The sequence below is a fragment of the Alexandromys fortis genome, unplaced genomic scaffold, assembly GCF_014885135.2.
Source record: "Alexandromys fortis isolate MF-2015 unplaced genomic scaffold, M_Fortis_MF-2015_v1.1 scaffold_104, whole genome shotgun sequence".
Classification (NCBI taxonomy): Eukaryota; Metazoa; Chordata; class Mammalia; order Rodentia; family Cricetidae; genus Alexandromys; species Alexandromys fortis.
This window is the reverse complement of record NW_026068000.1, coordinates 1,189,655-1,214,352: the sequence shown is the minus strand read 5'-3', so window position 1 is coordinate 1,214,352 and position 24,698 is coordinate 1,189,655. Positions and strand designations below refer to the sequence as shown.

Below are 24,698 nucleotides of genomic sequence, written 5' to 3'. Positions count from 1 at the left end.
TTGTCATAGAATCCTGTTAAGGATTCTGGGATCTCTGCTATAGGACACTATTGTCATATATAAAACTTTGTGAAAGAAGTGTGCCACTTAATACGAATTAGGGTTTCTCGCTATGCTCCCCAATTCTATATATTTCTTATAGTTTGAAATGAACTTGAGTTGATTCACTGAAGTCTGTTTCCCAATGAACTGCCTCCACTGTACCCACAGCCATGTAAACCCTGATCCCCACTTCTGTTCCCTCCACCCTCACGGACCAATAAAGCCAGTGATTGCAAGAAAGGACCAGATCAACAATGTTAACCCTTATAATAAAGTGCTTTGTATATTTATTTTTACATAATAAAATAATGGAAAAAAGAACTCCACAGGGTTAATTTAAATTTATAATTTATATGTAACATATCTAAGGGAGCAATGATTTGTGCATTCTTTGGTTTTATTATTTGATAAAATAAAAAAAAAGAAATAGTACCGAAGGGCTACTGCCAATGACAGATGCTCATTCATGAAACCATAGCAAATAACTATTTTCATTACTTAATTTACTACTACTACCATTCCTTTGGGAGATTTAACTGAGTGAGCACTCGTGCATATGTGCACACTTTTGGGAAAAGTTTGCTCTTTAGAAAGGAGATACATAGATAAAAGAAATAATTAAGAAGAAAAGAATACTTCCATAGTTGGTGGCTCAGTTTTGGGTGGAATTTATCAATCCTTTTATTTTTTTTTATTTTGGATAACTAGCTTGAATTTATTGTTAGAGCGAGAAAGTACAGTTAGTAAAAATCAAAGAATAATCCCCAAATTATAACATATGCTGGGTAATGCAACTGATTTTTCAGCTTCACCAGTTTTTATTTTCAATGTTATAAATCTTTTCAGTTTATTTTTTATTTTTTGCAAAAAAATAAACATTTTTAAATACATTCTTGTCAGCTTTGGCCAAAGCCTTCTGGGCTACACCCTTTGTGCTAGTTTTTCTTGCTATTCTTCAAGTGTTTGGTGTAAAACTTGGTGTACTCTTCTTTCACTTCTGATCACTTAAGTTTCTTTGATGGGCAGATTGTCAGTGAAGCTGGAGGTTCTGGAGGCATTGCAAACTTAGGTAAGTCATTCTTTAGAGATGTAAGCAGAGATAAGACCATTAGTATAGCAAACATAACAACATTCCTGTCCTTGGAAACCTGATCTCAAAAAAAAAAAAAAAAAAAAAAAAAAAAAAAAAAGCTGAGTGTGCCTGGGCTCTGGTGCAGACATTGTTGGCTTTTAGCACCGTATAGTTTGGTTGACCTTTTTTTCCAGCCACTTTAACGTCTTCTATATTCTGTCCTTGAAACATTTCTTGTTCATTGTTTCTTTTTCCTCTATCACATGATGAAGTGACTTTTCCAGTACAGGAAATTTCAGCAATAAGACACAGTTTAGAAACATGTCATCCACTAACTACAACCCGATCCAAGACCTGATTCTTACCATCTTTGCTAGCCTTTCTGAGGTATGAAAGAGCCGAAACGGGATCAATGGGTGTCATAAAGTGGAGAAGCTCCTGATTGAACTGATCGACTTATCAACCAAGAGTTGTGTTTTTCCCTGAAAACACTGGTTTTACACAGCTGCTGTACACACAAACTGAACAAGTAAATGCTCCTTTCTCTGGATACAGTCACCTCATTTTACAGATTTGAGAATTTTTTTTATCTTCATTGAAATACCGTTTAAACATTCTGGAAGCAAGAACATGTGCTGCTTGATTGCTGCATCCCTGCAGCCCACACCCAACTTTATGCTGCCACATAATTTATTTTATTTAATTTTTGAGATTAGAATATAATGACAACATTTCTCTTCCTTCCCCCCCTTTTCTCCCTCCAAACCCTCCCATACATTGTTCCTTGCTTTTCTTCATAATACATGGCCTCTTTTTTTTTTTTTACTGTATTTCATCATATATATATATATATATATGCACACACACACACATATATATATGCATACACACACACACATACACAGTTTCCTAAATAGAAACTGTACAGTCAACAATATGTTACCCTGATGTCTGTTTTCAAGGCTGACCATCTGGTACTGGACCTCCTGTTTGTATGCTCTACCCTAGGGAAGATGATTTCTCCTGTGCTTAGCTTTCCTTAGTTGCCTATAGTTGTTCGGGCATTGTTGAAATCTCAAGGGGTTTTCCATCATCCACTTAGCATATTCATTGATGTCTTCCTTGTTCAGCTTATGTTTGAACATATTTAGTTTCAACGAACTTTTTCCATCTGGATTGATGGGTATAACCTCCAAGAGCTAAGATCACCTAACAAAAACCCCATTACCAGACTGAGAAGATGTCTTTTGAGTTACTGTCCAGGGCTGACAATGAGGCTTCTTAAAATACAACTTAATGCTGTTTCCCTTGGTTACCACAGAAACAGGACCTAGAGATTAAGGAGCTGGAACTGACTTGAATTCCCCTTTCCTAAGCTTTCATACCTTGGCCATGACTAACAGCCTTCAAACTGGACTTAAGAGATCAACAAGAGGCCAACCATGCCTTGTAATGAAAACCTAGCTAACTACTGAATTATATTATGGCTATTAGAGGAGAATCCACAACTATTAATCTACTCAACCAAGATGATGCCTAACAACAATATTTAAAAATTTCTCCATCTACCCAGAGATGGTTGTAGTCTTTATGCCCCATCAAGGAAACTTTACTTTGTAACAGTATTTTTTAAAACTTATTTTTATATTTATTTTCATTTATGTACACTAGTGTTTTTTTCTTCTTCATGTTTGTGTTAGGATGTTGGATCCCCTGGAACTGGAGTCCCAGACAGTTGTGAGCTGCCATCTGGGTGCTGGGAATTGAACCTGGTTTCATTGGAAGAGCAGTCAGTGCTCTTAACTGCTGAGTCACCCCTCCAGCCCCCTCAAATGATTTTTTAAGGGTAAAATTTAATAGAAAATTTAAGTTTCATGCAAAAGGAAGAAATGGAAATTTCTGAGAAAAAAAAAAGAAAAAATGCTTCTCCAGATTGTGTTATCTCACCTGCTATGACCCCACTGGAGCTGTACGTCTGTCACCACAGATAAACTTATATCCCTCTATAATAATTGCTCACAGCACACACACTTGACTTAATGTACATTGGTTACTTTTCTCAGTACTCCAACAAAAGAAGGTACAGTGTATTATGGCAGGGAAGGCACAGCAGCAGGAAGCCGTTTATCACCGTGGATTCTCACCCAGGAAGAAGAGGATGGTAGAACCCAAATTCTCCTCTCATTTTAAAAATTGTTTCTTTTAATTTTGAGATTGCAATATAACTACATCATTTCCCTCTTCCCCTTCCCTCCTCAAACCCTCCCATATATCCCTCCTGCCTCCCTTAAATTTATGGACTCTTTCTTATTAATTGATGTTACATGTATATGTGTATATACATAAAACTCCTATATAGTCTGTTCAGTCTGTGTAATATTACTTGTGCATATTTTCAAGCCTGACCATTGGAGAACCAGTGCATGCACTTTTTTTTTCCCAACTGACTCTGGCCTCAGCTAGTGAAGGGGAGCTGCTTCTATCTATTGTGGGTCTTTCAATTTCAGTTAAACTCTTGCAACTCTTTCCTAGACACACACAGATGCTTGTCTCCCAGGTACAGCCAAGTCCCATCGTGATGACAGTCATGATTAGCTGCCACTGATGGTGTACAGCCTACAAATTGGGAAATGTGTATAATGGTATGTATCCACTCTGTAGTAATACAGAGAAAGTTTCCTTTATTCTAACGTTCTCCTGTACTTTCCATCTTCATTGTTCTCCATATCCCTCCTGTGGAAACCACTGATGTATTTTACTATCTTTTGTCTTTCCACAGTGTTGCACAGTTGGAATCATGAGTATGTAGCCTTTTCAGGGTGACCATTTTATTAATGGACAGTAACACCTTTTGGGCTTTGAGTCTTCAGAACTCATTTAGATGCCGAACATTATTCCATTTTCTAAATGTGCTGTAGGTTATTTGTGTACTCAGGACTGAAGAACACGACTCTTGCTTTCAATTTAGAAATTATGAATATAGCTATGATAAATATGTTCATGGGTTTTTGTGAGAGTAAATGATTTTAAGTTTCTTGGAGAGATACCAAGGAGAACAATTGCTAGATGTCTTGGGAAAACTATGTTTAGTTTGATAAGAAGCTGTCTCAGAAATGAAATGAGAGAAGAGTGAAAAGTCAATCTGAAAGGGCCTTAGATCTGTGAGATTTGGACCTATGCAGGCCCAATGAATGCTTCCAAAGTCTCTGTGTGATGTGGGAGTGTCATATCAATCTGTTGATTTCATTGGTTAAGTAATAAACACACTGCTTGGCCTCATAGGTTAAAGCATTGGTGGGAGGAGTAAACAGAATAGAATTCTGGGCGTAAGAGGAAGTGAGGTCAGACTCTGCTCTGCTTCCGGAGAGACCTTACAGCTCTGCTCTCTGGAGCAGAGACACCAGGATGGACGGAGGCTAGACTCTTCCCAGTAAGCGCACCTTCGGGTGCTTACACACATCATTAGAAATGGGCTAGTCCAGGTGCGAGAATTAGCCTGTAAGGGTTAGAGTTCATGGACCAAGCAGTTCTTAAATGAATACAGTTTGTGTGTTGTTATTTTGGGCATAAGCTAGCCAAGCGGCCGGGGTGTTGGGGACGCAGCCCCGCCGCTCATATTTCAACATCTGTGACTTCATATGTGTGTCAGTGCTGTGGCATCTGGAAGACACTTTTCACTGGTATACAGTCCCTCTGGCTCTTAGAGTATTTCTTCTGCCGTCTCTTCCATATAGTTCCTTAAGCTCTGAGGACAGGGATATCCTTCATTCCCAGCAGGCATGCCTTGCTGGCACTTGACATTGTCCATGTTTTGGATTTTGGCTATTGTAATATTTGTCACCATATCTCACTGTTCTTTTTGCAGTTCTCTAGTGGCACATAGGAGCATCACACATTCACAGGTCTGTTCACCTCCAGTAAACTGTCTTTGGTCAAGTATCTGCAAAGAACTTCGGACCAATCTCTAATCTTTTTATTAGTGTATTATTGTGTTTTAAGAGGTCTTCATATATTTCAAATAATAATAAAATATCCCGTATATCTTTTCCAACAGTCAGGGTCTTTTCATTCATTCCTCTGACATGGTTTTCAGGATAAAATTGAAGTCTGTCTTCTCATTTGTTTCCATGCTTTGATTCCTATTTGCAAGTCACAGATGCGTCCAATATTCTGTAGACTTCTCCTCCTCTGTCTTGCAGGAATTTATAGTTTTGCTTGTACATTTGTGTCTGAGACCCATTTTGAGCTAATTTTTTAACTGGTTCAGAAATTATTTTTTTACATGTGGCTATTCAATTTTCCCAGACTATTTGTTGTAAATGCAGTCTATATTTCTTTATAAGATACCTGAATCAAGTTTTCTAGAAACTTGTCTTGAAAGTTTGTTTGCCTTGTATAGTGATGCTTCTCTATTTTAAATTAAAAATAAACAAGATTTTATACAGTATATTCTGTTCATGCTTTCCCTTTCTTCATCTCCTTCCAGGTCCTCCATACCTCCCCACTTTTCCAACTCTATGCCCATCTCACTCTTTTTTCTTTTTTTAATTTATCCTCTGTATCTTTCACATTATGTATCTCTATCCCATGGATTTCCCCATCCCTTCACATCTGCTCTCTAACCCAACCCCAAATAAAACAAAATTTATGAGAAAAAGGGGGAAATGGAAAAAATCAAATATTTAGTCATGGAAGCTGCAGTGTGATACAGTGAGTCACACAGTAAACGCCTTTGTCCATTCATATATCTTAACTTGAAAGTGTTCATCACAGAGAGTCATTCATCTGGTTCAAGACCTCTGGTTTCTGCTGTACTATTGATGCTGGGTCCTCACCGGAACTCCTCTTGGTTATCCTATTGTTGCCGTAAGTTATGGAGACCCTGAAGCTTTGGGTCTGTGGGTCAGGTTCCTTCACATGCTCCAGCGGGTGATAGATGGTGAGGATATCATAATCAAGTCATAATCCTGGTTCTGGGCCTGGGCAACTTCAGACTTGGTCTACCCACTGTACCCATCTGTTCTCCCCTGTTCTTGCCACCAATGTGAGCTTTCCAGCACTGTCCCTGCTAATTTATCTCTTACAGCAATCTCTCTCTCTCTTTCTTATGAAAACAAACAGGTGAATGAAAAGGTAAACAAGCAAGGAAAAAACGAAGTAAACAAACTAACAAAAGAAAAAAATGCATGGGAAACACATACACACACATCATAAAAATGGAAACCAAAAGACCAGAAAAATAAAAATGCCAAAACCAAGTAAAATGATGAATGAGATCTTTCAAATATATCTTTGATTTGGTTTATGTTGGCCATCTACTGCTGGCCGTGGGGCATGCCCTTAAATGTGGCATTCTATAGACCTAGTGAGACTCTCATGAAGAAACCTATTTTTCCTTTGTCAGTGCTAGTCAATTGGAGATTTCCTTTGGGTCTGGATCGAAGCTCATCACTACTTTCCTGTGTCAGCACTGTGCCTTTGTCTGCTTTGGACTTGTGCAGGCTCTGCATGCTGTCATAGTCTCCACAAGCTCATATGTGCATCAATTCTGCTGTGTCTAGAAGACACTGTTTTCTTGATATCATCTGTCCCCTCTGGCTTTTGCAGTTGTTTCGCCTTCTCATTCCTGAGCCCTGAGAGGAGGGATTTGATCAAAACATACCATGTAGTAGTTCCCATGTATAGGAAGAAGTTTCTCTGATGATGGCTCAGTGAGTCATTGATCTATGGATATAGCAGAATGTTAGTATGAATCATTTTGTTATTATATCCCTTTAGTAGAATCATATTTGCTTTCCTCCTAAGTCTACTCTTAGTTTCTTGGCCACCCTGGCAGTGTTGGACATGGATTCTATCTCATGGAGTGAGCCTTAAATATAATCAGATGGTGATTAGTTACTCCCTTCCACAATGGCTGTGTCACTATTGCACCAGCATAACAAAGAATTAAAGATAGCTTCTTATCTTCCAGGCAGGTCACCTTTGTAGATCTAAGGACTTCTAGAAGGGTTCGTGGCTACCTTTCTCCTTTGATAGACTGAAGAGTGTCTTTCAGTACCATGAATGTAGTGGTGAAGATGCTAGATAGGCACTATCTTGACTTCTTCATGTTTAATGGGATACATAGGTATTGTCTTTAGCAATAAGGCCCAAGTTGTTTGGATGTTTCAATGGGGCCTCTTTGACCAATACATTTAGATGTAACACATTTCAATATTGTTCTTGCTGATTTTTATGAACAGTTATAACATTTGTGAAGGAAGAGAAATTTAAATCTTAACTTCCCATTATGTACTTCTCTTCTTGCTAGGAGAAAGAAGGGCAGAGTCAGGGAGAAGCCATGTAGCCCTATTGGAACTGGATGGAATTTAGCCGGTAAACCACAGCCTCATGGCAATACACAGATTAATAGAAATGGGTTAAATTAATATGTAAGTGTTAGCCAGTAAGAAGCGAGAACTAATGGGCCAAGCAGTGATTTAATTAATACAGTTTCTGTGTGATTATTTTGGTTCTGGGTGGCCACGACAAACAAGTGGCCTTCTTCAACATCTTTCCTATTCTTGTTTTGGGACGCTCAATAGGATGATAAAATAAATAGTGCAATGGGAAATCTTTAACTGATTTTTATTAATTCCCCTCCCTTCAAAAAAGTAGTCCAGATATTTATAGTCATGTTGAGCGTGCAAGTTAATGAATCTCTGAGATTAGTTGGGTCTGCAGGAGGAAGAGAAATTTCCTGAGGGAAAAACATCTAAGATGAGCAGATTTGGATAGGGTGATTATAACAGACACCATGCTACAGGTTAGGAGAGCCACATGAGCAAAGATCTTATCCACAATTAGAAAAATAAGCACACAGAAAGGGAAAGACACAAATGTGACTGGAGAAGGCTGCTTAGTTTAGAGTTCCAGGAATTAGATAATAGTGAGGAACTGATTAGGAAGGGCCATAAATATGTGAGGTTGATTCACGGGTTTGTGTGTTTATATCTTACATACTAGAGGGGAATTGGGAATAAATAAATTTTTAAGTAGCTTGGTGAAACATTTTTAAAAATTTAATACCTTTAGGACCACTATTTATGGACCACAATTAGGCTCCTGAATCTAATTGGAAGCATGTAGGCTAGAAAGTAGCCTTCGCATGAAGCATGGCTATCTCCGAGTTCCATGGGTACCTCTCAAGGTTATCATAAAAATTGGTTTCAAGTCTTCACTTGCATTTAATAGTTTCTGAGATCTGATCTGGGAATTTATCATATGGATTCTCAGTTCCTACCTCAGTTTTCACTATGACTATTCTTTCCTCATTCATTCCCTGCCCCTCTTACTCACTCTCCCTTCCTAGGGTAGAACTTTGAGTGGCAGTCCTCAGGTTCTGTCCAGGTGGTTTCTGAAGTAGGGTTCCTCCTTGGCCTGGATATTTGCAAATAGATCAAGTTGCATTGTCACTGAGTTCCAGGGACCTACCCTGTCTCTTCTTCCTGGCACTGGGAGTACAAACGCATGACCACCGTGCCTAGGTTTTGAGTGGAGACTGCATACAGGTCATGCGGTTAGCCAGCACTTTACTGCCTGCACCTTCTCCCATGGTCTTCCCTTTCTCTCATTTCAATCCATAGTCTCATGCTGGTGCACTGCTCTGGGGAGGACAATCCTGCATGTAAAATTGGAAGACTGGAGCATGGTTGACCTTAAGAAAGCAAAATCCTGTTAAAATAAGGCATGATAAATGATAAACTCCTCTCTTAATAAATGAATTCAATGTATTTTTTTATCTAGTGAAGTGTGAAAAAAAGCCTTATCAAGTTAGTGTTTGGTTATTAGCATTTATTTTAGATAAAGTTTAGTTTTTGACATAAAACTTAAAAGCAGTTTAAACAGTCAAGTAGTTTAACTATAGGAGGAGACTTATTGTCAACTGATTATTTATTCAAACAATAAATGCTTCACTATATACAAAAGAAACTGAACAGAGCTGATTCAAGACTAAGTAATATGTATGTATAGATAAATATGTTAATTTCATCTGTCTCAGTAATATATTTTATTTATTTGTATTAACTAATACTCTTTCAAAATATCAAATGCATTTGTGATGGTTTTATTGACTATATATTATTTAAAATATTAATTTATCTAAGATATTTACAGCTGTATAATTCTGACGAACAGACATTTATGTCTGAATTGTCAGTAAAAGGTTTCATGCATGAAAATACATTGGTATAAAAGATTACCAGGAAACAGGATAAAAATATGTACTCAAGGAGAAAAGGCATTATGTAAATATCAGATTATGTGTTTTTAAAAGGGTTATAGAGGATATAAATTTCCTTTGATAATTTCCTCTTGGATGCATTTAAATGGATTACTAATATTTTTTAAACTAGCCCTAGATTGTTTGCCCTAGATTGTGTTCTTTGCAACTAAAGATGTGTTGAAAATTTTTAAATGACAACTTAAAAGTTTTTGACAGACCATGTATGTTTTAAAAATTATTTTGGAAGCATCTAAGAAAATACTGTATTTGTGGGAGCTTGGTTTTGAAATGCATTTGACATCATACCCTTTATTAGTTTTTATTTAAATTATATGCCTTCAATGATTAAAGATGATTATGTTTTAGAAAAGTATCTATGACCACTCTTTCTCACTGGGTTTCAAAATATCAGTTCTTGTAGTACATAGCAACAGGGTTGATGGATCAGGAGATACCAGCAGCCCTCAGTGTGCTTCTTGAAAATAAGCAGAATAAAGAGGAATGTATACCATGGGGAGGCATGGGGCCTCTGGCTCATGGTGATGACAGTGGTTGGTGCTTTTTTTGTTTGTCAGTGTCTCAATCTGGCCTGTAACTCACTGAGTGGTTCAAGCTGGCCTTGAACCAATGACAATACTCCTTTCTTATCTTCTCAACTTTCTGGGATTCCAAAAGTGCAGCATCTCACCTTGCTGGCCATAACTATTTCTGTTTTTAGGATTTGACTCTTTCCTTTCATTCTCATGTTATTCACAAGGATCTAGAACCCACCTCTTCTTGCTCTGCTTCTTCTCTCTTAGTTCTAGGGTGGTCCTCCCCACTCTAGGATGCTCCATTATTTCCCACAGTTTGTGTCTAACTCCCACACATTTACAAATACTCCATTTTAAAAGCCCATTCAATGTCTTTTATTAAGAGTACCATCTGCTTCCTGCTGGGACCCTGGCTGATGCAGACTGTAAATGTCCTGGGGATGTATTTGTTGAGCTTACCCTGTAAATATTAGCTGTTTTTAATTTTGCACTGGGATGGTGTTTTGAAGTATAAGCAATGTTTTTTCTTCTGATATTGTTTATTATCATTTCAATACTCCCAATTAAAGCACCCAAGCTGCTTTAATGAAAAGTTTTTGTTTTAACCAAAGCTGTAGAAAGATAAAGAATGAGTTTGGGGGTGTGAACTGAACAGATGTCAAAAGATTGAAGGGTTATAAAGACAAACCTAAAACAAAGCAAAATAACCTTTATTATTATAGGCAAAACAAGTTAAGGAAAATAATTCATGGAAGTACATCTGTGGAGCTGCTTAGAATTGACACTGTACTAACCTCCACCTTCAAGAAACAAGTCTAAGCTCAATGAAAAAGAGATGACAGATCTGTGATACAGCACCAGAAATTAAGGTTTAGTCAGAATGATGCTCAGGAGATGCTTGGACTCTAGAACAGGAAACCTCACTGAGAATTCTAAATAGAAAGTTGTTCACAACCACAGTCTTAGTTTTCAACTTGATGATGTATTAGAACCAATGTTTCACTGGTCACAAGGAGTTCTGCCTGGTGGATATATGGTCAAGAACTAAACAAAAAACAAAAATTAGCAATAATAGCAGAAGTAAGAATGCACTAAAAATACCAATAGACAATCCAGTTGGTGTTATGTGAATGTTTCAGAACTCAAATTCACCTGAAAAGAAGGTATAAGAAAGGCATTTCTAGATTGAATGACAGTAATTTTGTTCTCTAATGTGGTTTTCTGTGATGGTATCCATTTGCTGTAAAAAGAAGAATCCTTTAGGAGGAGTGGTGGCTACAATGACTATGGATAAAAGGATAATATTTACAATGCAGTGAGGAATTATTCTGGTCTATCGAAGTGGTGGTAGTAGATTCTGTTCTAAACAAACAGAGGCTAGAAAATTACTGTGTGTAGAATTGGATGGAGAAAAAGTAGGAGATGGGGATAAAGCTGCAAGCGGGTTACATTGTGGATGATTGTAACAGAGACTGTGTTTTCATTTCCCAGCCACCCAGACCCGAATAACCACACAGAAACTATATTAATCACAATACTATTAGGCTAGTGGTTTAGGCATATTCCTAGCTAGTTCTTACATCTTAAATACCATTTCTATTATTTTATATTTTACCATGAGTCTTGGTACCTCACATCTTGCTTCTTGGGCAGCTACATGGCATTTACCTGATACCACTTTCTTTCTCCTTGCATTCAGTTTAGTTTTCCTGCCTGTCTATATTCTGCCCTACCAAAAGACAAACAAGCTTCTTTATTAACCAATGGTAATACAATGTATTCATTACATACAAATGGGAATCCTGCATCACTGCCCCTTTTCTGTCTAAACAAAAAGGAATATTTAACTTTAACATAGTAAAATTACATACAATAAAACATGTATGAAGCAAGAATTACAGTTATTTAGTCTATTTGTGTCTGGCAAAATTAAAGAAAATATTTTATCATCTATTTTATCTTTGTGATTATAAAGTTTCATATCTAATTTATCTTTTATCGTAACTAAGGAAAACTGTATCTCTCTTCAACTCCATCAAAGACCCCAGAAGGATATAATACTAAGTAAAGAGGAAGTGTGTTATAAGTATCTCCCAAAAGTCTAGAATTGACAGAGACATCTGGCTGCCTGTACACTCACCCAAGGTTCTTTGGTAATGCTGGGGCATCCATTTTCAGCCTACAGGCCCATAGTACAGCAGACATTTCTATGAAGCAGGAAATTTGAAAGAATGTTTTGCCTATATTTGCAGTTTGTCAGTCATTTTCTTCTGTGTCCTGGGGAATGTCTGGTAGACTTTTTATGAAGCAGGAACCCTGAAGGACTGTTCACTATCTTTTGACACGTTCAGTAGTTATTTTTCTGTGGGTCCTACATGTCCAGTTTATCTTCAAACTGTCCAGGCAAAGGCAGTATCTTGCCCAAATGCCTAGCCTAGTCACATTGAAGTCAAATTACATAATGAGTTTCTTCAATACCCATCAACCTCTCTGAAGTAATTGTGCTTCTAGAAGAAGACATGTCTCACTGTCAGAAAAGTCTAAGTTCTTAAAATCTTTTAAATGCCGTATTATGTAGGTCTTTGAAGTGTTAAAGGTCATCTAACTGAAATATATCTCTGTATATATATAAAACCTAACATGACTAAAAGTTTGATTATTATAAATGACTATTAGTCTATATAATTTTAATTATACATTACATTTTAAATGAGCTGCATAAACATAATACACTAAACAAGAGTAGAAATATACATGTAAAAATTGACTTTAAGTTTATCAATAAACCAAAGTACATGCCAATATAAAGAATTCATCGCTATATCATATCTTCCCCTTTTTCTCAGAAATAGATTGACTGTGACCATTAAATACTTATTATTAATTCCCTTTTGTTGCAAGGAGAGGTCCTGATTGTTCATCCTGGCCACATGGCTAGCTTATCCCTGAAATAACCACACACAAATTGTATTAATTAAATCACTGCTTGGCCTGTTAGTTCTAGCCTCTTATTGGCTAACTTTCACATCTTGATTTAACCCATTTCTATTAATCTGTATATCGCCACATGGCAGTGGCTTACCAGGAAAAATTCTAACTGACATCTGTCTCAGGCAGAGGATCCATGGTTTCTTTCTGATTCTGTTTTCTTTCTCCCAGCATTTAGTTCTGTTTTCCCCACCTACCTAAGTTCTGCCCTATCAAAAGGTAAAGGCAGTTTCTTTATTCATTAACCAATGAAAGTAACACACAAACAGAAGGAACTCCTACACCATACTTTAAATGAAAACAAACATTTATAAGCAATCATTTTGGAAATGTTGGCATTGTTTTCTCTAAACTTCATCCTGCTGTTTGTAGGACAAAGTATTTTTAGGGTTCATGGAAACCTTTTGGGGGGTCTTGTTCCATCAAACTACATTAGTCTGAAAGGAACCCACAAATTTTTATCTTCTGTGGAAACAAAAGCAGGACTTCTTTTCCAAAGCAACATATCGTGAAACTAAAAATTTAAATTCAGGATACCTTTGAAATACAAATGTTATATTGTATATGTTTTATGTATATATTAACAGCCCCTAAAATCTAATGTTTTTCAGCAGTTAACTATTATCAGTCAAAAAATCCAAGGAAAACACAATAATGCACATAATCTAGATGATGTATTTATTCCATCTTTACATAGTTTATTTTTTACTCTATTACTTTTTAATATTCATTTATTATCTTTAGTCCTTTAATCTCTGACTATCTGTACTCTTTCTTCTCTCTCTCCTAAGCCCATGTACACTATTCTAACACTGACCTATTAAGAGGCAGTTTTTGTCTGAATCTGTCTTATTTTGTATTTGTAATCATTTTCTGATCAGGAGAGGTTATTTTTTTTTTCATGATAAGCAGGCTTGGCAGCTAGAACTAATGTTGCAGCTTTGCCTGTTGACTCTGCCCTGTCTAACATGATAGAAGTATGTTCACTGCCTCTGTGAGCCAGCTCCAGAAATGGGTTTATGTCACTATAAAGCAACTTGTAGCACTCTTCTCACAAAACCTATTTAAGTGCTCTGTAGCAGGACCCGCCAAAAGAGCCAGTTTTGTTTGTGTTGGCAGTAGGAACCAGGAAACCATCTCTTAAAGAAGAAATGCCTCTGCTTGTAGCCACCAAACAGAGCCTATCTGAAAAAATGCAGCTACCAAAAAGTGGCAAATGACTCCTCTTTTTGTAGGTCTCGAATCCCCCTCTTTTGCTTCTTTAGTCTTTATATGGTGTATGTTGGGCACCATTATGTAAATGGAGCCGCACTTTAATTTCCCAGCCACCCAGATCCAAATAACCATACAGAAACCATATTAACTACAATACTGTTTGGCCAATGGCTTAGGTGTATTTTTAGCCAGTTCTTACATCTTAAATTAACCCATTTCTATTATTTTATATTTTACCATGAAGCTTATGATTTATTAACTGATATTTTGACTAGTGGACATCTACATGACATCTACCAGACTCTGCCTTCTTTTTCTCTGCATTTAGTTTAGTTTTTTCATCTAACTATATCCTGTCCTGATAAAGGCCAAAGAAGCTTCTTTATTAACCAATTATTATATAACATATTACATACAGAGGGAAATCACACATCAGGTGATCATCATGAATGTTTGCCAATAATGTCATTTGGGAGACTCTCCTAATCATTAAAAAAAACAAAAAAATAAAATAAAAAAAGAGGAACTAAGCACCCAATTCCTGCTTCACTCTGCAAAGGGCTTGTCCTTTAGAAGACTGCATTGGAAGCATGGTCCTCAGTGTGATGGTGTGGAGATGCTGGAATTTGTAGGCATTAGAGTCTATTGCAGTGATTTTCAGTTTGTGGGTTGTATCCCCTCTGGGGTTGGTGTCGAATGACCCTTTTACATGGGTCACCTAAGACCATCAGAAAACATAGATATTTACATTATTATTCATAACAGCTTCAAATTATAATTATGAAGAACAACAAAAATAATTTTATAAGCTTTGGGCTCATTGCAACAAGAGGAACTGTTTTAAAAGGCCACAGCTTTAGGAGGGTTGAGAACTATTGAGCAGGAGGGCATGGGACAGTGTTTGTGTGAATGGACTGATGCTAGTTTATAGGGTTGGATTGTGTCTGGAAAGAATGGATTCATTTATAAAACAGTATGTCATTACAAAAAGAGTGTCTCCCCTCCCTGTTATTTTTCTTCCATTTTACTTTGTGGCTCCTCTCTCACACACTTATACCATGATCCATCACTGGAGAGACCCTTGAGAATAAAGCAGTTTTGGACATTCTGCTCTTGATCCTCCAAGAGCTGTGAGATGAATAAATCTGTTATTTATAAAGTATGCAATCTCTCAGGTCTTTTGTTATAGCAACATTAAACACACTGGGACAGTCACAAAATAGTAAGTACAGATTGTGGCCAGGAGACTGAGTGTCTCAATGTGCCAATCTGTTTCCACGTAGAAAAATACGTATGCAGTTCTGCCCCAGATCCGCAGTTTAACTAAGTCGACTGGAGAAAGGCAGATGCACACACTTGGTGTCATGATGAAGCTGATTCTTCATATTCTAGTTACCGTCTGGAGAACATTTCCAAAGCTTCAGGACTAGAGGCAAGAGGACCAGTTTAGGAAGTTTCTAGTAGACTAGGTGGGGAGTGGAAAGTCATCAAAGGTCATAAATGACATGAATGGCAAATACCAGGCAGGAACTGACAGCACAAAGGAACTGTCTGAATGAGCCAAGGATGCTACTGACATATGTAGGTGATAGCTTGCTTATGTATGAAAATACATTTCTATGTGTTAATAATCACTGTAAAAAATAAGACTTCATTTCAGAGGGTTTTAATGAAGGAAGACATTTCCCTCTGAGCTTGAGGGAAGAGGTAAGGTCTCAGCTGAAATGGAATGAAAACAGGCAAGGACAGTGGGTGAAGGAACAGTCTTAGGCACGTGATTTATTTCCTAGCATGTATAGAGTGCCTTCATTACACTTTGGATTGATTGTGTGTATCAATTTGAACATTGTGGAACAATTAAAAAATATATATTTTAATAAGATTTGTTAAAGGATCTTTTTCCATTGTAAAGAAATATTTTAGAAATGGAAAAGAAAGGGTATGTGTATCCTTGCTGGCTCATGTGACAGTGGTTGGTTAGTTCTCGTTTACTTTGTAGTTATTTCTGCCAGTTGGAATGTGTATGAAAAATTATGGTGAGATAAGGCAATTGGTGTAAGGACTTCATCTATCTATCTATCTATCTATCTATCTATCTATCTATCTATCTTCTATCTATCTATCTATCTATCTATCTATCTATCTATCTATCTATCTAATCTATCTATCTACCTATCATCTAACTAGTATTTGATGTTCTTGAATGTTATGTTATGTGTGACATTGTTATGGTGCTAGAATACAGGCTTGAACAATCTATTAATTACTTTATTATATGAACAGTAATAAGTATTATAGTGATCACCTGCTAAGTGCCAAAGCCTGGACCTTGGACTTTACAAACTTTGATCTGAACCTCTTGATATGCTTGAAAATTAAGTATAAATACAAAGGAGAGAAATTGAGGAAGAGATAATTTTTAACTTACAGGTAGACACTGAAATTAGACTTATAATTCTGATTATTTTCTAAGAAAAATTCTGTTACTTTTACTCGCTTGTCTCTATGTAAGGAAACTACAGCATACCCGCACTATATTGAGATAGGGTCACACATGTCACAGAGATGTGATCAGAAAATTGTTTTCTGGATCTGCATTGCTTCTTGATTTTGTTTTTCTTTTTTTCCTCTTTTTTATTACTTTATAAATAATACCAATTAAAATTCCCACTTCCTCCCCTCCTCCCACTTCCCTCGCGCTCCCTCCCACCCCCCTCCAATTCTAAGAAAGGGCAAGGTACCCTGCCCTGTGGGAAGTTCAAGGCCCTCCCTCCTCCATCCAGGCTTAGGAAGACATGTATCCAAAGAGAATAGGATCCCAAAAAGCCAGTACACGCAGTAGAGACAAAAGCCAGTGCCATTATCATTGGCCCCTCAGTCTGCCCCAATTGTCAACCACATTCACAGGGCCCAGTTTGATCCCATGCTCTTTCATTCCCAGTCCAACTGCAGTTTGTGATCTCCCACTAGCTCAGGCACACTGTCTCAGTGGGTGAAAAAAACCACTTGAGGTCCTGACGGCCTTGCTCATGTTCTCCCTCCTTCTGCTCTTCAACTGGACCTTGGGAGCTCAGTCCAGTGCTCCAATGTGGGTCTCTGTCTCTATCTCCATCCATCACCAGATGAAGGTTCTATGGTGATATGCAAGATATTCATCAGTCTGACTATGGGACAAGGGCAGTTCAGGCACCCTCTCCTCTACTGTCAAGGGTCCTTGCTGGGGACATCTCCATGGACACCTGTGAACCCCTCCAGAGCCAAGCCTCTTGCCAGCCCTAAAATGGCTCCCTCAATTAAGATATCTTCTTCCCTACTCCCATATCCGTCCTTCTTCCATCTCAACCATCCCACTCCCCCAAGCTCTCCCCAACTCTCCCTTTCTCCTTCTCTCTCCCCTTTCTCCCTTCCCTAAACCCTTGCCCCCATGTTCCCAACCTTTGTCTGGTGATCTTGTCTGCTTCCAATTTCCAGGGGAATCTGTATATGTTTTTCTTTGGGTTCACTTTAATACTTAGCTTTTCTAGGATTGCGAACTATAGGCTCAATGTCCTTTGTTTATGGCTAGTATCCACTAATGAGTGAGTAATTACCATATTCATATTTTTGGGTCTGGGTTATCTCACTCAGGTTAGTGTTTTCTATTTCCATCAATTTTCATGCAAAATTCAAGATTTTTTTTTTTTTTTTTTTTTTTTTTACCACCGAGTAGTACTCTAATGTGTATATGTGCCACACTTTATCCATTCTTCCATTGAGGGGCATTTAGGTTGTTTCCAGGTTCTGGTTATTACAAGTAATGCTGCTATGAACATAGTTGAACAAATGCTTTTGTAGTATGATTGGGCATCTTGTGGGTATATTCCCAAGAGTGGAATTGCTGGATCCTGAAGGAGGTTGAATGCCAATTTTCTGAGAAACTGTCACACTGATTTCCAAAGTGGTTGCCCAAGTTTGCATTCCTACCAGCAATGGGTGAGTGTTCCACTTACTCCACATCCTCTCCAGCATGTTGTAATAGGAGCGGCGGGGCTGCGTTCCCAGCACCCCGGCCGCCCGGCTAGCTTATGTCCAGAAATAACAACACACAAATTGTATTCACTTAAACACTGCTTGGCCCATTATATCTAGCCTCTTCTCATCTAACTCTCGCACCTGGACTAGCCCATTTCTAATAATGTGTGTAAGCACCCCAAGGTGCGCTTCCCAGGAAGATTCTAGCTTACGTCCATCCTGGGTCGGAGCTTCATCGCGAGTGTCTCTGAGAGCAGAGCTGTCGAGTCAGAGCTCACTTCCTTTTCCTCCCAGCATTCTGCTCTGTCTACTCCACCCACCTATGTTTTAACCTATGAGGGCCAAGCAGTTTCTTTATTACTCAACCAATGAAATCAACAGATTGATATATGACACTCCCACATCACCAGCATAAGCTATCATTGTTGTTTTTGATTTTACCATTCCGCCAGGAGTAAGATGGTATCTCAAAGTTGTTTTGATTTGCATTTCCCTGATAGCTAAGGAAGTTGAACATGTCCTTAAGTATTTTTTTTCTTTGCTATTTGAAATTCTTCTGTTGAGAATTCTCTGTTCAGTTCAGTGCCCCATTTTGGGTTATTTAGAATTTGAAAGTTATACTGTGACAGAATCCAGCAAAAGTATCCATGCCTATTACCCATTTAAAAAGCAGAGGATTATGCACCCAACAATATAGAGGAAATAAATTCTAGAAGCTAGAACACAGTGGGAGCAGACTGGAAGTGCTCATGGCTCGCTTCATTGTTCTCTGCACATTCAGCCAAGGGGTGGAGTCCCATACTTTCTTTTCTCTTTTTAAATTATTTTTTTAAAAATTTATTTTACATACAAACTACAATTTCCCCTCTCTCCTATCCTCATGTTTCCTCTGACCACTTCCTTTATAACCCCCATATAGTCCTCAGAAAGGGCCTTCCAAGGGAATCAACAAAGCATGGCATTTCACATTGAGGCAGACCAGTATCTTCCCAGCATCAAGGCTGAGCAAGGCATCCCACTATAGGGAATAAGTTCCAAAATGCCAGCTCATGTACCAGGGACATATTCTGGTCCATTGCTAGGTGCCCCACAGACAGACCAAGCTACACAACAGTCACCCACATGAGAAAGGCCTAGTTCTGTCCTATGCATTACTGAAGGTATTTATCAGCTGTAGGTTCTCTCCGACATAATTTTTAGGGCCCATTATGTATACTACATTATCATCTACAAATAGTGATAGTTTGTCTTCTTGAATTCCAATTCGTATCCCCTTAATCTCCTTTTGTTGTCTTTTTGCTCTAGCTAGGATTTTGAGTACTTTAGTGAATTGATATGGAGAGAATAGAAAGCCTTGCCTTGTCCCTGATTTTAGTGGAAACACTTTGAGTTTCTCTTTATTTAATTTGATGTTGCCTGTTGGTTTGTTCTGTGTTGCTTTTATTATGTTTAGGCAATTTCCTTGTATTCTTGATCTCTCCAAGACCTTTATCATGAAGGGGTGTTGGATTTTGTTGAAGGCTTTTTCAGCATCAAACGAGATGATCATGTGTATTTTTCTTTCAGTTTGTTTATATGGTGGATTAAATGGGCAGAATTCCATATGTTGAACCATCCCTGAATCTCTGGGATGAAGTCTTCTGGAGGGTAGATTTTTTTTTTGCTGCTGTTTGTTTTTTGTTCTTGATGTGTTATTGGATTCTGTTTGCCAGTATTTTAATGAGTTTTTTTCATCAATGTTCATGAGGAAGATTGGGTTGTAATTCTCTTTCTTTCTTGCACTTTTGTGGGTTTGGGTGTCAGTGTAACTGTAGCCCATAAAAGCAGTTTGCAATGTTGCTTCTGTTTCTATTGTTGGGAACATTTTTAGAAGTATTGGTATTGTCTCTTCTTGGAAATTCTTGTAGAATTCTGTACTGAATGCATCTGGCCCTGGGCTTTTTTTGATTGGGAGACTTTTAATGACTGCTTCTATTTCCTTAGGGGTTATAGGTCTATTTAAAAGCTCTTGATTTAATTTTGGTATGTGGTACCTATCCAAAAAAAAAAAAAAAACTTGTACATTTCTTTTAGACTTTCCAATTTTGTGGTGTGCAGGTTTTTGAAATATGGCCTGATACATTTCTGGATTTCCTCATTCTCTGCTGTTATGTTCTTCTTTTTCATTTCTGATTTTCTTAATTTGGATATTTTTTGAAATATGGCCTGATACGTTTCTGAGTTTCCTCATTCTCTGCTGTTATGTTCTTCTTTTTCATTTCTGATTTTCTTAATTTGGATATTTTCTCTGTGCCTTTTGGTTAGTTTGGAAGGTTCTTCTATCTTATTGATTTTATCAAGGAACCAACTCTTTGTTTCATTGATTTTTTGTATTGCTCTTTTTGTTTCTATTATATTGATTTCAGCCCTCAATTTGATTATTTCCTCCTGTCTAGTCCTCTTGGGTGAGTTTGCTTCTTTTTATTCCAGGGCTTTCAGGTGTGCTTTTTAGTCACTAGTGTGAGATTTATCTAAACTCTTTAGGCACGCACTTAGTGCTATAAACTTCCTCTTAGCACTGCTTTCATTGTGAACCGTAACTTTGGGTATGTTGTCCATTCAATTTTCATTTGAATTCTAGGAAGTTTTCAATTTCTTTATTTCTTCTGTGATCCATTGGTGATTCAGTTGAGCACTGTTTAGTTTCTATAGGTTTGTAGGCTTTCTGTAATTTGTGCTGTTGCTGAATTCTAAGTTTAAGCCATGGTGATTGAATAAGAAATGGGATTATTTTTTTTTTAAATCTGTTAAGATTTGCTTTGTGACTGAGTATGTGGTCAGTTTTAGAGAAGGTTCCCTAAGGTGCTGAAAAGAAGATATATTTTATTTTTGTCTTTGGGTGAAATTTCTACAGATGTCTCTTAAGTCCATTTGAGTCATAACATCTGTTATGACTCTTATTTTTCTTTTAAATTTCTGATTGGCTGACCTGTCCATTGGTGAGAGTGGGGTGTTGAAGTCTCTCACTATTAGTGTGTGGGGTTTGATGTGTGATTTAAGCTTTAGTAATGTGTCTTTTACATATGTAGGTATCCTTGTATTTGAGTTATAAATCTTCAGAATTGAGATTTCATCCTGATGGATTTTTCCTTTGGTTAACAGATCATGTCCTTCTCCATCTCTTTTGATTAATTTATATTTGAAGTCTATTTTGTTAGATATTAGGATTGCTACACCAGCTTGCTTCTTAGGTCCATCCAATTAGAAAGTATTTTCCCAACTTTTACTCTGTCTTTGATGTTGAGGTGTTTTTCTTGTATGCAGCAGAAGGATGGATCCTTTTTGCATATCCATTCTATTAGCCTATATCTTATGATAGGCAAACTGAGTCCACTGATATTATGGAGTATTAATGACCAGTGATTGGTAATTTCTGCTATTTTTTAGTGGTAGTATGTGTGTGTGTGTGTGTGTGTGTGTGTGTGTGTGTGTGTGTGTGTGTGATTCCCTTCTTTGGGGTATGCTGGTGTGGGATTATTTATTGCCTGTGGATTTGTGGGTGCAACTAACTTTCTTGGGTTCAATTTTTTTCTTCTAGTGCTTTCTATAGAACTGGATTTGTGGACAGGTAGTGTTTAAATCTGGTTTTGTCATAGAATATCTTTTTTCTCTGTCCATGGTAATTGAATGGTTTGCTTGGTATAGTAGTCTTGGCTGGCATCCGCTGTCTATTAATGTCTGCAGCACATCTGTCCAGGACCTTCTGGATTTCATAGTCTGCATTGAAAAGTCTGTTGTAATTCTAATAGGTCTGCTTTATATGTTACTTGATATTTTTCCTTTGCAACTCTGAATATTTTTTCTTTACTTTGTATGTTTAATGTTTTGATTATTATGTGGCAAGGAAACTTTTTTATTATATATATTTGGTGTCCTGTAAACTTCTTTTTCTTTTTCCAAAACATGGTTTCTCTGAAGCTTTGGAGCCTGTCCTGGAACTAGTTTTGTAGACCAGGCTGGCCTTGACTCACAGAGATCTGCTTGCCTTTGTCTCCCAAGAACTGGCATTAAAGGTGTGTGTTACCACTGCCTGGCTTATAAACTTCTTATTTCCTCATAGGCATGTCCTTCTTTAAATTGGGAACATTCTATGATTTTTTGAATATATTTTCTGTGCCTTTGAACTGGAATTTGTCTCCTTTTTTAAATCCCTGTTATTCTTATGTTAGTTCTTTTCATGGTGTCCCAGATTTCCTCGATGTTTTGTGTTAAGATTTTTTGGATTTAATGTTTCCATCAATTGATGAATCTATTTCCTCTATTGTGTCTTCAATAACTGAGATTCTCTCTTCCATCTCTTGCATTCTTTTGGTTATGATTGCATCCATAGTCCCTGTTTGTTTACCAAGATTTTCAGGTCCAGAATTCCCTCTGTACTTTCTTTGTTGCCTCTGTTTCAATTTTCACGTCTTGAACTGTTTCCTTCACATGGTTGATTGTTTTTCTTGGCTTTCTTCTTGATTTCTTCCAAATTTTGTTTATATTTTTCTCGATTTCTTTAAGCGAATTTTTCATTTCTTCTCTAAGGGCCTCTATCATCTTCATAAAATTATTTTTAAGGTCATGTTCTTCTGCTTCATCTATATGGGGATGTCCAAATATTGTTATTGTAGAACCATATTGTTCTCTTTGTTGTTGAATGGATTCTTACCCTGTCATTTACCCATCTCTGTTTGGGATAGTTATAGGAACAGGTGTTGATTCTTGTTATGTCTTTGTTGGATGGGTCTTTGGTTACTTTATTGTCTTTGGCCTGCATGGCCAAGGGTTCTGGTGATTGGCTGGTTGTCATGTCGAGTAGGATTGTCTCAGCTGAGGTATGTGGGAGTTTGCATGCCTATATTATTGTACTGTCCAGTTCTTTTGGCTAGTGTGGTCTTTACTTGTGCTTATGAGGTTGGTTCTCCAACTGGTGTGGTTTTTGCCTGGGTCTGTTCTTCCAACTGTTGCAGGTGGTGGTTGTGCCTGTGGGACCTGCTGTTGTTGCTGGAGAGTGCTGCGCATGGGGAGGCTGCTCTTTTTCCAGTTGGTGCAGGTGGTGATTGTACTTCTAGGAGTTTACAATGGTGGAGATGGTGCTTGTGTCTCTAGGGGCTGCTCTTCTTCTAGTTGGCACAGGTGGTGCTTGTGCGTCTAGAGGTTGCTGATTTTGCAGAGGATGGCTATCCCCGGGAGATGATGGGTTTGGTACATTTGGGTGCATTTGTAATTTACCGGATCCAATGGGTGGCAGCAGTGGTCGAGCTACATACTTTTGTTCTGAACATTATGCTCTGTTCCACAAAGGGTGCTGTGTTTCTTATTTATATGGGTTTCTAAAAGAATAGCAATAGTTGGAAACTTTAGGACTTGATGGAAATCCCACAGCCTTCAGAAATGAGCATTATCAAAGGAACAGAAGCTGAGAACTCTTATGCCTTTTGCAGATTTCGCCTTCATTTTTGTCTTTGACTACAAATTCTATAAACCAACCAAACAGTTCTAAATTCTAGCCTCTATTTTTGAGTTTGACTCTCATCTGGAAAGCATTTGTTATAAATTAAATAAAGAAACCCATTTCAAACATAATTTAGTTGAAATGCGTGACTTCAGGTCTAGCTTACAAATGTTTGTTGAAACATGAACAACAGGATGTTGAATTCTGTTTTCTGTAAGGAAATAGGTGTAGGACTAATATTTTGGTGTGTCAGATTGATGCCAAATGCAATCTTGCAGATATCACACAAAGGAGTGAGTTATTTGTATTTTGATGACTTTTTCATATGATTTTTTTTTTGCAGTACTGCTTGTGTGCCAGGGAATGCTGGATGTGCACTATTGGGTTGCAGTGTTCATTTTTTCGCTTTCCCTGGAACAGAGTGGACAAGAGTCCATGTCAGGAGGCAAAGGTTATAGGACAGTGAGCTGATGTCCTGACCAAGGAGTCAGAAGATTTGCCTTTCTTAAAAAGGTTAACTGATGCTGTTCTTCAACTTCCTTTCTCATAAATGCCACTTTAGCCTTTACGTAAACAGAAGCATGTGCACATCCACAGTGACATAAACCTGATGAGGAGATTCATTCTCAGGTCAGAATAATTTAGATGAAAAGAGCAAAGAGCTACCTTCAGAGCCTGTGTCTGGTGGAAAAACCTGCAGAGCCAAAGGATAATTACTGATGTGTCTCCACAGAATCACTGTGATTGCTTAATTATGTTAGAAACTTTTTTTTAACTTAGCAATATTTTTATATGCAAAGAGAATATTTTTTGAGTGTTTTTAAAGTCCACATGTTAAATTACTTACACAGGTCTAAAAATTCAGTAGGGAATGTTGTAATATATCTCTTGAGAAAATAACAGTTGGAAATAATTTCTGTATTTCCATTTCTTTGGTGTGAGTACATTAAAATATCCATGAAAAGTCTGTAGTTGGCTTACTATTGAATCTGACTGATTTCTGTCCCTCTCTCTGACAGTAAGAGTACTGTTAGTCAGCTTTCCACAAGACATGCCTCGCCTCTTAATAAGCGTGAAGGAAGATGTTGGCTGCAT

The 24,698-nt window shown here is 37.6% G+C and overlaps 1 pseudogene; it reads right to left on the bottom strand.

Annotated features, from left to right (window-relative positions):
* Positions 1-883: 883 nt before the first annotated feature.
* On the bottom strand, positions 884-22,958 carry LOC126512778 (ribonuclease H2 subunit B-like; annotated as a pseudogene).
* Positions 22,959-24,698: the final 1,740 nt, after the last annotated feature.